Source organism: Oncorhynchus mykiss, chromosome 3, assembly GCF_013265735.2.
Source record: "Oncorhynchus mykiss isolate Arlee chromosome 3, USDA_OmykA_1.1, whole genome shotgun sequence".
Taxonomy (NCBI): Eukaryota; Metazoa; Chordata; class Actinopteri; order Salmoniformes; family Salmonidae; genus Oncorhynchus; species Oncorhynchus mykiss.
The window spans coordinates 17,148,838-17,161,549 of record NC_048567.1 but is presented as its reverse complement, the minus strand read 5'-3'; the positions used below and the strand labels follow the sequence as shown (position 1 = coordinate 17,161,549).

At 43.8% G+C, this 12,712-nt stretch overlaps 1 protein-coding gene across 8 annotated transcripts in view; it reads left to right on the top strand.

Annotated features, from left to right (window-relative positions):
* LOC110503762 (adhesion G protein-coupled receptor B1) overlaps positions 1-12,712 on the top strand; it is a 112,835-nt gene that overhangs the window by 26,798 nt on the left and 73,325 nt on the right. The window lies entirely within an intron of this gene.

Below are 12,712 nucleotides of genomic sequence, written 5' to 3'. Positions count from 1 at the left end.
CATTTTCAATGTGAGCTCTTCCTTCACAGACTCCATGACATGATGACCTCATCCTAAATATTTGGTCAGATGATTAATTTTGTGTATGGTTTCCTAGAAACAAGGGTGGCCAAACTTATCCCTTAGGCTCAACTTCCTCCAGTCTCCCCTATGGTTTCACTATATTATTTCATTTCTGTGGGTTGAGGGGTTGGTGGTTTGGCAGAAACTTGTGGAATAGACTTGACGCTGACAGGCAAATCAGTAGTAATGAGAGATTTCTTGGCTCATGAGGTCCTCTTTTGCATAAACATATTTCCATTTGCTATGGAAATTCATAACAAATATTATCGCCACATGAAAAGAAGTGTAAATTGTGAAAGTTGCCAGGAGAATATGATATTCAGCAGCACTAATCCCACTCTCCTTTTGTTTACTGTCTGGCTTATTTGATTTGTATGTGATATGACTTAATTTGATTTGGTATCCAGTGCAATTCCCTTTCATATTTATGTGATTATGTCCAAGCACAAAGCTCCTATTATGCAGTAAATTATGCTTGATGGAATAAAGGACCATCACTTGGCCATCTGTAGCATTCCCCACTGTGTGATGTGGGTATTAAGAAGAGAAGATGAGACATTTCCTATTCCATGCACTACCCACCACACACATGCACACGCACACGCACACACACACACAAATATTTATATCGCTGGATTTACACTTGCAACCCTTGACACGAGAGGCAGGTGCCATGTCATCTCCCGTTGTTCTCAGACATGGATGGACGTCGAATACTGACTTGTATTACACCTGATCTGGCTGCACAGAAACACACATACACACACACACTCATGCTGGCACGGAGACACACACACACACACACATGCAAGCTGGCACGCGCACACATGCTGGCACGGAGACACACACACGCACACATGCACGCACGCACGCTTACACAAACACAGACCCACAACGTGTCCCCTACGTCACCGCAATGTGTTGAAAAAGCTACACAGAGGTTGTTTTAGGGCCAGCCGAGGCTGTGTGATTCAGACCAAGTGCTACAGACCAACCACCAAAGCAATTCTTCTGTTTGTCATTAACGGCCAATAAAAGTGTTAAACCACTTCTGCAATTTGCTTGTGTGGCAAGAAGACAATAATCTGGGTTACAGATGACACCAATTAGGGTTATATTTAACACTGCATCCATTCCAACCAACACAGACACAGGAAGGGCCATGGTGGCAGCACTGCGTATTGTCTGTGTGGGATAATTGCTCGCTTTCATACGATGTGACTGCGCCACTGGGCATCACTCACAAAAAGGCTCTGCAAGCCATCACACCGTTCAGGGGAGGAAGAGGAGAGGAGGAGAGAGAAAATTATGTTTAGGGCTACTTAATACATGTTTGCTTCTTTGCACATATAATCAATCTATAAGCCTAATGAAGGAGATGTGAAATTAAACACTTTCTTTCCTCGGAAGGTGGAGGATCTGATGTGACGTGCTAAACATGGAGAAAGGCCAGTGTGGTGTGGGTGGGGAGGACCCGAGAGATAGGGAGGGAAAGGGGGGGTGGGGTAGAGTGAGACAGACAGAGAGAGAGAGAGACGGTGTCAGGAAGAGAAAGACAGAGACAGAGTTAGAGACAGGACAGAGAAGGACATATGGGCAAAGGATGAGAGAAAGAGAGATGGAGAAAGAGGGCGAGATATAGTGAGACAGGAAGAAATAGATGGACAGATAGACAGAGATGGAGAGAGGGGTAAAAGGAGCGCGACAGAGAGGTGGAGAGCAAGAGAAAGAAGCAGAGGGAGAGATAGAGGTCTAGTTCCCTCCCAGTGCATCCTATTCCCTTCAGAGCACAGGTATGTGTATCCTATCCTCATATAAACATTAGGACCAATGCTGGGAAACAGACAAAAGGAAACAGAAAACATTTCATACGGACAGATAGACAGGCAGGTAGGCAGGCAGACATGTCGCACCAGACTGCCCTCCCAGCTCCTCCCCCACTCTATCCATTTCCTCCCACGTTTAGTCTCCTAATTTAAATGAAGTGCAGCTAAGCACGAAGTGATGTCTGTGAGGGGAGGAACTCTAAAACAACAGACCAGACTGAGAGAGAGCCTTTTAGGGAGAGAGGAGAACTCATTCACCACCAGGCCTGTTTAATCATCTTACTAAGAGACCGAAGTGCGACTGACTGACTTTCTGAGACTTGTTCTTTTTCATTCTATTACTGGTGTCTTTTCAGTTGTACTTTTGTTGAAATAGTTAAGCTCCAACATAGGAAGATGTGAAAATGCGTTATCTTGTTTTGTGAGAGGCTTTTCACTTTGCAATTAGAGGTTGAGAAGAGACAGATACTTTAATGCCTCATTCCAAGATGTCCTTTGTTCCTCTACAGTTATCTATTGTTTCAGTACTACTTACCATTAAATTGTCATTCACAGATCAGTGAAGAGAAATATAGTCTTGTAAGAAAACAAATGTTCAATGGGTGCATACTGTTCTTGTTCTGAAAACAATGTGTGTGTGTGTGTGTGTGTGTGTGTGTGTGTGTGTATTTATGCAGTGGTGTATGTGTTTACCCGTGCGAGTTGAGGCAGGCGCATTTGCGTTCATTTGTTTCTCTTCTGATGAGAAAGGTTTGGCATTTAATACAGTAAACACATTCATCACCATAGACAGATAATTATCTCCATAATGTGGAAGCCTTCGCAGGCCTCCCTGGGTTGTTGTCATAGTCATCAGTGGATGTGCTGTAGATGTGTTTTGCCTTTTGTTGCTTTCTGTTTGTTTGTTCAAATAACCTTGCTAGCTCTGGGGGGCACTGCAGCTCTTTATTTTAGAGAGAGAAGGATGGACGGATAGATGGATGGAGGAGAAGAAGAAACGGGTGGCACATCAAAAAGGAAGCCGATAAAAGAAACCACTCAGGAGAAACGCTAGTCGGTCATGGTGCTTAGGTCCTCTGTCTGACTCTGTCTGACTCTGTCTGACTCTGGACGCTGGCTCTTCTCCTTGCACACAGTTTTTCTCTCCTCCATCTTTGCTCTTTCTGCTGTCGCGTTCTGTCTTTGCTGCTTCCTGTTTTCCTCTCTCTCTCTCTCTCTCTCTCTCTCTCTCTCTCTCTCTCTCTCTCTCTCTCTCTCTCTCTCTCTCTCTCTCTCTCTCTCTCTCTCTCTCTCTTTGTCCCAGTCCTTGCTGCACCTGTTTTCTTTTCTCCGCCCTCCTCCCCTTCTTTTCTCTCGGGTGCAGTTTTTTGATTTCTGTAATCCTGGAAACTGAAAGCTAAAAGGCTAAATGCTGTTGATATTCAATGATTACATGCTGTGTGGGGTGATAAAACGTTATGCTCTTAAATTTCCCAGCTCATAGAATAATGCGATGGCACAACAGTACTTGATTGTATGCAATTTGCATTTCCCGTGATTTATATATTGCATATTCTCTCATTTAGTTTGTTGTGCCCGTTGTGGCTTCCCTAATCAGTGTGTAATCCTGGAGCTGATGATGAGGGAGGAAGAGGGGATGTGAACAGAGGAATACTTCCTTATCTATCTCCATCCCAACTCTATAATTTTCTCATCAGTGTGTTGTGTGCTATGTGACTGTGTGACAGAGAAGTGGAGGCAGCTGAGAGGAGTGAAAGGAGGGAGTCTCTCCCCTAGCTCTGTCTCTGTGATTGTGGCATTGTTCTAGTGTGTGTGTCTATGTGTGTTGAGGCTGGCCTGCCTCCTCTCAGCATCAGACAGCTAGCTAGCCTCTGGGACGTGTAGACTGTGGTTTCCTGGTTGGGTTAGTCAGCTAGCTAATGCAACACCTTTGTTCTCCTAATTGCCTGCTGTGTATGCCTCGGGGCGGAAATTAAATTGTATGAATTATTCCAGTACGATGGAATACTACAATTATGAAGTCGGTTTAACACGTTTTGCACTATATCATAGTTCCACCGTAAGTCATCATAACTTATGCACATGAAACTTAGATTATTTCTTCCATCACCATTTCTCTACAAAGGCCAAAAATACAGTGAATGAAATTGGTAACATTTTCCTTACTGACAACATGGTGTCCAAATCTTGAAGGGCACGGATGTATGTGAATCTCTGTCCTCTTTGGTCCTGCCTTGGGTTGTTCCCCATTCCTGTGGAATAGATTGTGTGTTAATAGCCTGCTGTACATCTGTCTGCTGGCTTCTCAAACACACAATCATTAAAAAGAGGAGGGGGGTAGTAAGAGGAGCACTGGGAGGCAGCACAGGAAGTGCTCCCAGTGCATGCTGTGTGTGTGTATGTGTGTATGTGTGTACGTGTGGGTTTGTGTGTGAGGGTCAGTTGGTGATGTATAAAGAGACCAGCAGCTCTTTCTTTCTTTCTTGCTCCTGTTCTGTTGAAGCCACATCCATTTCATTAGTGTCAGGCTCGTCTGGTAAAACGCTGCTACTTCCGGCTCTCTGGACACCTTGGACTGAAGGTTACTCTAGGTCGGAGGAGTGTTTAAACAGGGCAGGAAGGGAGCATGTGTGCTGATTCATAAGAATGCAACCCACTAAATGAACTGCTCCAATGTTTCCCTTCCCAGGATCAAAATGATATGCTCAGAAGGCCCAAGTGTGCTCATTGGGTGTGGGGACTGGTGGGTACATGCATGGGGTGTGGGGACTGGTGGGTACTTGCATGAGTTGTGGGGACTAGTGGGTACATGCATGGGGTGTGGGGACTGATGGGTACATGCATGGGGTGTGGGGACAGGTGGGTACATGCATGGGGTGTGGGGACTGGTGGGTACATGCATGGGGTGTGGGGACTGGTGGGTACTTGCATGGGGTGTGGGGACTGGTGGGTACATGCATGGGGTGTGGGGACTGGTGGGTACATGCATGGGGTGTGGGGACTGGTGGGTACATGCATGGGGTGTGGGGACTGGTGGGTACATGCATGGGGTGTGGGGACTGGTGGGTACATGCATGGGGTGTTGGGACTGGTGGGTACATGCATGGGGTGTGGGGACTGGTGGGTACATGCATGGGGTGTTGGGACTGGTGGGTACATGCATGGGGTGTGGGGACTGGTGGGTACATGCATGGGGTGTGGGGACTGGTGGGTACATGCATGGGGTGTTGGGACTGGTGGGTACATGCATGGGGTGTGGGGACTGGTGGGTACATGCATGGGGTGTGGGGACTGGTGGGTACATGCATGGGGTGTTGGGACTGGTGGGTACATGCATGGGGTGTTGGGACTGGTGGGTACATGCATGGGGTGTTGGGACTGGTGGGTACATGCATGGGGTGTGGGGCTGGTGGGTACATGCATGCAATAGGTGCCAGTTTGTACAGTATTTTCATGTTTCAGATAATTCATATATTTTTGGTTGAGATCATACCAGCTAGATTACAGATTCAGTTTTAGTCAGGCAAGTTTAGTGCTTCCAAATCCATGTCTGACATCTCTGCTCCTTCCAGAACTAGAACCAGAGGTGATGTTAGAAGGTAATGAAATAAGCTCTGCTGTGTTCATTCAGACAGTTCTCATAGCCTCACTGCTAGTGGAGACAGACTCACTGCATTCAACGGAGTAAGAGCAACAACGCTAATTGAGTGGTTCCGTATTGTGATTCAGCCTGCCTCCTCCACAGTAGCTAGCTGGAGTATATGCTTGTGTACCAGTGGTGGCTAGTGAATCAATGCCACTACACTGACTGTCAGACACTACTAGTGCCAGATATGTTCTTCCAGGAGCTGGCCTGCCTGGCCATATTTCTCTCAGAGGCTAAGTCCCAAATGGCACCCTATTCCTTATAGTGTACTATTTTTGAGCCATAGGGCTCTGGTCTCATAAAGCCCTGGTCAAATGGATAAAGGAACTATGTATGGCTCATAAGGAGCCTTTTTTTACTAAGCTAGACCTCAAATCCTAATGGGGTAGAGAAGAGTTCACGGCCTGTAGACACGACCATGGAAGAAATAATCAGGCCTGGACAGCCCATACACTATATACATGGACAGTGTCTGCGGGAATCATTTCCTGTGTTCTTGAAAAGGTAAAGATGTCTTACCGTCTTGAAAGTATATGGTGAAAGTGTTTTGATATTTATTTTTAAAAATTATGGTAGTGGTAGCACTTGTAGGATACAACTATAATTGGACACAAAAACATACAAACACAACCAAAAATGTTTTTCTACAAATGAATCAACCTGTCCTCAATCCAAAACTGGATTTGGGGAAATAGCCTATGGGTACTGTGAAAGAAAATACAGCCTACTCACAAACAAATATGTTCCTTTTCAGAGGTTAAAAAATACTGGCAAAGCCAGGGTTGCGTTCAGTACAATAGAACCTGTGGAGGCTGCTGGGGGGAGGACGACTCATAATAATGGCTGGAAAGGAGTCATTGGAATGGTTTTAAACACATCAAACACATGATTTCCTCCCCTCAGCAGCATCAACTGGATAGAATTGTGTGCAACATTGAATTTAACATAAACAGTGCTGTACTGAATGACCAAAACGTTGTGCTTATGCTGGTTCAGAGGGAATTTACCGTATGGTGCACTACATGAGTTTTGCGATTTCAGATGGTCACACCCATATTGATCATCCCACAACTTGCCACACCCACCAAATGGGAGCAAACGTACCTCGAAGACTGTTGAAGAACGGTGCTCACCATTTTGGGGAACCGTCACGCAACATAGAAAACGTTGAAGCAAAGTGAACGCACCTCAGGTAAAATTGCCAAGTGCCACTCTCTGGACAAAACCATTGCCACAACAAGCAGGGGTGCACATAACCAACAAAGTAGTTGAAGTCCCCATTGCGAACCTAAGGGCATTAGAAACATCTCAAAGAAGACTATCATCATCATAATACTATTCACAGACCATTCTCAATTAAACCAGTGTACATTTTCAATAAACAAAGTAATCAATTGAAAAAAATGACAGAATCCACTGGAAAGGGGGTGCACGCTTCTCGAGCATCCACGGGATACAGTCTACATGCACAGATCTGCTTGTATATAACCTCATATATAACGAGCGAAGCTTCCAGAAGCAGCAACGATCAAACACAATGGAAGCACTCAAAATGCACAAACAAACAAAATACATTAACTCGAATGACACAGAAGGCTTGGGCCCTTGTTAGCAATTTCATAGTCAAACATGTTTAAAATCAGTAACAAGGTTTGGAAACATGATTATTTAGCAGACAGTGAACAAGGGAGAGCAAGGCTTACATTTCAGCGGCAATGTGAGACAGGCCGCCATCACAGTGTTCTCGGCCAACTTTGCCCAACATGCTGCATTTGCTTTGTTAGACATACATAGAAAACGAACTGCCACACAGGGATCCAATGGTCCACATTTGTATTAGTATTGTATTTGATCTCAGGGGAGATGGGAATGGTTAGCGAGGCTTTTGGATCAGCTTGATTGATCAGTGAAAACCTGGATGTGGTGTCTGGTGTCCCTGACTCCTCCAGTAAGCCTGCTATATGCCCTCTCCTGGCTCCCCATCTGAAATCCATACAGGTCTGAGAGAGCCAATGCTGCATCATGAGGTATCCAAAGTGATAATGACTGTTTAATAGGAGTAGTTACTGTTCTACCATGAAGCAGTTTTCCACACCAAATTGTTTTAGAATGAAATAGTTTGTATTTCAGTATTATGGTTTGTAATGAAGGACAAATATCCATTTAAACAACAACATGTTCTATTGACATATTCACCTATATATTGTTTCTTACCAGGCAAGTTAGTTTAGAACAAATTCTTATTTTCAATGACGGCCTAGGAACAGTCGGTTAACTGCCTTGTTCAGGGGCAGAACGACAGATTTTTAGCTTGTCAGCTCGGGGATTCGATCGTACAACCTTTCGGTTACAAGTCCAACACGCAAATTGAAAACAAACGGAGCTATTGATCACACTATGGCAAGCTAAAGCAAAGGCACAGAGATAATGAATGATTGCAGCTGTTTATATTTTTGGAGTTAATAGCCGCATAATTGGACAAATTTGTGTGCTCACTGATCAAATATGAGAGGGGACATCTTAAACAAGCCATTGTCTCTCAGGAAGGGACCGTTCTGCACTTGACTAATGAACCAAAACTAAGCTAGGCCTATGTAGTATCATCCTTCTGTCTGGTGGTTACACATACTTCATATTTTCAGAGATCTGGATGAACTGGGCATATGGTTCTCTTCTCAAGCCTCACTGACTGTGTCTAACAATATTCTGCTGTGTCAGTTGATTAATGTGCCTTCAGAAAGTATTCACAGCCCTGGACTTTTTCCACATGTTGCTGTGTTACAGCCAGAAATGGATTAAACTGATCTTTCTGTCACACATCTACACACAATACCTCATAATGACAAAGTGAAAACATGTATCTAGAAATGTTAGCACATTTATTGGAAATTAAATACAGAAATATCTCATTTACGTAAGAAGTCACAGCCCTGAGTCAATACATGTTAGAATCACCTTTGGCAGCGATTTCAGCTGTGAGTCTTTCTGGGTTAGTCTCTAAGAGCTTTGCACATCTGGAAACATTCTAGGTCACCTGTATTACACACACAGAGACATTTACAAAGCTCTCCCTCAATTCTATCCTCCTGATTCCTGCTTACAAGCTAAAATAAAAGCAGGAAGCACCAGTGACTCGGTCTATAAAAAAGTGGTCAGATGAAGCAGATGCTAAACTACAGGACTGTTTTGATATCACAGACCGGGATTGTTCCGATGGCATTGAGGAGTCACTGGCTTTATAAATAAGTGCATCGAGGACGTCGTCCCCGCAGTGACTGTACGTACATACCCCAACCAGAAACCATGGATTTACAGGCAACATTCGGACTGAGCATAAAGGGTAGAGCTGCCACTTTCAAGGTGCGGGACTCTAACCCGGAAGCTTACAATAAATCCTGCTATGACCTGCGACAAACCATCAAACAGGCAAAGAGTCAATACAGGGCTAAGATTGAATCATACAACACCGGGTCCGACGCTCGTCTTATGTGGCATGGCTTGCAAACTATTACAGACTACAATGGGAAGCAAAGCCGTGTGCTGCCCAGTGACACGATCCTACCAGATGAGCTAAATCACCTCTATGCTCGCTTTGAGGCAAGCAACACTGAGGCATGCATGAGAGCATCAGCTGTTCCGAACGACAATGTGATCACGCTCTCTGTAGCCGACGTGAGTAAGAACTTTAAACAGGTCAACATAAATAAGGCTGCGGGGCCAGACCAATTACCAGGACGTGTGCTCCAGGCATGTGCTGACCAACTGGCAGTTGTCTTCACTGACATTTTCAACATGTCCCTGATTGAGTCTGTAATACCAACATGTTTCAAGCAGACCACCATAGTCCCTGTGCCGAAGAACACTAAGGCAACCTGCCTAAATGACTACCGACCCGTAGCACTCACGTCCATAGTGTTTTGAAAGGTTGGTAATGGCTCGCATCAACACCATTATCCCAGAAACCCTAGACCTACACCAATTTGCAAACCGCCCAAACAGATCCACAGATGATGCAATCTCTATTGCACTCCACACTGCCCTTTCCCACCTGGACAAAAGGAACACCTATGTGAGAATGCTATTCATTGACTACAGCTCAGCGTTCAACACCATAGTACCCTTAAAGCTCAGAATAACAACTTATCCCTCAACATAACCTAGACAAAGGAGATGATTGTGGACTACAGGAAAAGGAAGACCGAGCACGCCCCCATTCTCATCGACGGGGCTGTAGTGGAGCAGATTGAGAGCTTCAAGTTCCTTGGTGTCCACATCAACAACAAACTAGAATGGTCCAAACACACCGAGACAGTTGTGAAGAGGGCACGACAGAGCCTATTTCCCCTCAGGAAACTAAAAAGATTTTGCATGGGTCCTCAGACCCTCAATAGGTTCTACAGCTACAACATCAAGAGCATCCTGACTGGTTGCATCACTGCCTGGTACGGCAATGGCTTGGCCTCTGACCGCAAGGCACTACAGAGGGTATGGCGTACGGCCCATTGCATCACTGGCGCTAAGCTGCAAGCCATCTAGGAATTCTACACCAGGCGGTGTCAGAGGAAGGCACTAAAAATTGCCAAAGACCCCAGCCGCCCCAGTCATAGACTGTTCTCTCTACTACCGCATGGCAAGAGGTACCAGAGTGCCAAGTCTAGGACAAAAAGGCTTCTCAACAGTTATTACCCCCAAGTCATAAGACTCCTGAACAGGTAATTAAATGGCCACCTGGACTATTTACATTGTGTGCCCCACCCCCAACACCTATTTTACGCTGATGCTACTCTCTGTTTTTCATATATGCATAGTTACTTTAACTATACATTCATGTACATACTACCTCAATTGGGCCGACCAACTGGTGCTCCCGCACATTGGCTAACCGGGCTATCTGCATTGTGTCCCACCACCCACCACCCGCCAACCCCTCTTTTATGCTACAGCTACTCTCTGTTCATCATATATGCATAGTCACTTTAACCATATCTACATGTACATACTACCTCAATCAGCCTGACTAACCGGTGTCTGTTTGTAGCTTCGCTACTTTTATAGCCTCGCTACTGTATATAGCCTGTCTTTTTACTGTTGTTTTATTTCTTTACTTACCTATTGTTCACCTAATACCTGTCATGACGTTGGCCTGGGGGTAGGTTTATGACAGTCATAAATACCTCTTCCCCCCCTTTTTCCTCTCTCTACCCTACTGATGTTACATTAGCAAACACCTTGGTTAACATAGAGATTCTGGGAACATCAGAAGGTGGGGGGAAATTAACTATATTCTGTTAATCCGACCAATTGAACATATGTGGTGGTACTTAATGAATATGATGTCAGTTCGGTTGTCATCTGAGACATTCTCATCAATGATAAGATGACAGTGGAAAGTCTACACATCAGAGTTATCGGATTCACATGGAATTGTTGTTCAATTTAAATGTTTGAATATGAAATGATTTGTGATGGGATGAAATGTGTTTTTTGCTTCTAAAATGTGAGATTTGGATTTTCATAAGGTAGGGCTATGCTCAATCAGTGGCCCGCCCCTGTGACGGGACATGGGCTATAAAACTTTTCAAACACGCCCCCCTCTCCCTTCCTATATAAAGCCTTGACGACAATATAACCTCTTGTTCCGAGGATGTGAGGACGACGGTCAGATGTCAGAATGGTTCAGATAATAACTACAGAACGAAGCCACATCAGCGTGAGCTTTGGTTGCGAATGGTATGATCTTTGAACTCTTATTAACTACAGAAGTGATACCTCCTAGCCGTTGAGTTAGCAACAGCAGCTGTAAACGAGGGCTAGGAAGGAACAGACAGAGTATCCCGTCTATCACACAACAACGTTACTACAACGTATCCAATTGACAACCAGAGACATTCTTCAAAGGACAAAGGACTCGGTTTGGCAACACAGCCTTCCATCTACCACCAACTTACTGAAGCGCAGCTCAGAGTAAATATTTATTGCATTTTCCTTTTCCAAATGGGCGGTAATTTAGAATGCATAAGATACTGTATTTATGATAGCACAGCATCACCCTTTGTTCCTCAGTCTTCCCGCTTTTTCACTCAAACCCAGCCCCTTTTCTTTTGTGTAACAAGCTGTCATATCTGCTCCGCCCGCTAGGGACATTTTCCTTTATGAAGTAATTTGTAATCAAGTTATGATTTAATTATGTGTATGTGTAATTCTGTGTGATTAGTTAGGTATCTAGTAAATAAATAATTAAACCCAATTTTGTATTGCTGATTCAACTTAGCCAGGGTTCGTGCAGATAACCAATAATTTACAACTTTCAGATGAGACTGAATTGAGGTGACGATTAATATTGACTGCTATTGATGTAAAATATTACTAGGTCTTTAAGAGTTTATTCGGAAGATAACAGCTCTATAAATATTATTTTGTGGTGCCCCGACTCTCTTGTTAATTACATTATTAGCTCAATCAGTTAATATTAATTACTGAGAAATTATTTTAAAGAATAGCATGTCATATCACTTAATCCGGCATAGCGAAAGACAAGACATACCTTTTTTTGCACGATTGGTTAGAGCCTGTAAGTAAGCATTTCACTGTAAGGTCTACTACACCTGTTGTATTCGGCGCAAGTGACAAATTAACTTTGATTTGATTTGATTGTACAATATTTGCCATTATTGTTTTCAAGATTCTTCTAGCTCTGTCAAATTGTTTTTTGATAATTGCTAGACAACCATTGTCAAGTCTTGCCATAGATTTTATACACTGCCTTAGGAACATTCACTGTCTTATTGGTAAGCAACTCTAGTGCAGATATGGCCTTGTTTTTTAGGTTATTGTCCTGCTGAAAGGTTCATTCATCTCCCAGTGTCTGGTGGAATGCAGACTGAACCAGATTTTCCTCAATGATTTTGCCTGTGATTAGCTACTTTCCATAAAAAACCTCCCAGTCATTAATTATTATATGCATACCATAACATGATGCAGCCCACACTATTCTTGTAAATATGAACAGTGGTACTCAGTAATTTGCCCCAAACATAACACTTTGTATTCAGGGAAAAAAGTTATTTGGTTTGCCACATGTTTTGCAGTTTTACTTTAGTGCCTTGTTGCAAACAGGATGCATGTTTTGGAATATTTGTATTCTGTACAGTCTTCCTTCTTTTCACTCTGTCATTTA